This window comes from Saccopteryx leptura, chromosome 5 (assembly GCF_036850995.1).
Source record: "Saccopteryx leptura isolate mSacLep1 chromosome 5, mSacLep1_pri_phased_curated, whole genome shotgun sequence".
Lineage (NCBI taxonomy): Eukaryota > Metazoa > Chordata > Mammalia > Chiroptera > Emballonuridae > Saccopteryx > Saccopteryx leptura.
This window is the reverse complement of record NC_089507.1, coordinates 44,211,540-44,212,564: the sequence shown is the minus strand read 5'-3', so window position 1 is coordinate 44,212,564 and position 1,025 is coordinate 44,211,540. Positions and strand designations below refer to the sequence as shown.

General features: G+C 41.4%; 1 non-coding gene across 1 annotated transcript; it reads right to left on the bottom strand.

Annotated features, from left to right (window-relative positions):
- Positions 1-644: 644 nt before the first annotated feature.
- Positions 645-720, bottom strand: TRNAI-GAU (transfer RNA isoleucine (anticodon GAU)). The gene has a single exon. It is a non-coding gene; the product is annotated as a tRNA-Ile (tRNA).
- Between the last annotated feature and the right edge of the window lie 305 nt (positions 721-1,025).

Here is a 1,025-nt window from a genome sequence, read left to right as displayed (position 1 = left end):
TGTAACTCTGATGACATAGCAAAACCAGCAATGACTTTTTTCTGATAACAGTATACCATCATTTTTTTTTTTAAAGAAAAGGGGATAGGTTATCTCTCAGACAACCAGTCTCCAGTAAAATATTACTCAAGAGGATGTTATACTTTCACTAAAAATTGTGTGACATATCTCTGGTGTTGAATTTCTGTGATCTCATATAATAGAAAAACAGGCTAGGGACTAATTATAAAGAGCAAAACAAGCTGAAAAATGCAGAATGACCAAGTGTTTGAATACTGTCATTTACCTGCCATCAAAAATACTGTAATTACTTAGTTTTCATCTATGGCACTAATAGTTTTTTTTATTTTTGGTATTTTTCCAAAGTGAGAAGTGGGGGTGGTTGGGTAGAGTCAGACAGACAGACTCTAGCATGTGCCCCACCGGGATACACCCAGCATGCCCACCAGGGGGTGATACTCGGCCCCTCTGGGGCATTGCTCTGCAGCAGTCGGAGGCATTCTAGTGCCTGAGGCGGTGGCCATGGGGCCATCCTCAGAGCCCAGGCCAACTTTGCTCCAATGGAGCGTTGGCTATGGGAGGAGAAAAGAGAGATAGAAAGGAGAGGGAGAAGGGTGGAGAAGCAGATGGGTGCTTCTCCCATGTGCCCTGGCCAGGACTTGAACCCGGGACTTCCACACATCAGGCCAACGCTCTACCACTGAGCCAACCAGCCAGGGCCGGCACTATACTTTTATAGATTAATTTATTTTTTATCACAAATTTTTTTTTTTTTTACAAAGACTTACTGGTCTTAAAAGTCTAAACTGATGTGCTGAAGAGTCATCAGTTAGTTTCTTCATTTTTAATGAAAGAGACCTGTGATCAACACATTGGGGAACAAACTGGATGTTCATGTCTTTTGAAGGCTTATACTGATCAAATGCTTTCAATGTTCACAGTTCAGATGTGATGTCTTCAAGGATCGGGCACAGGCACATTTTCTTACTTTAATATGTCCATTTGCATTTTAACAAATGATCCTT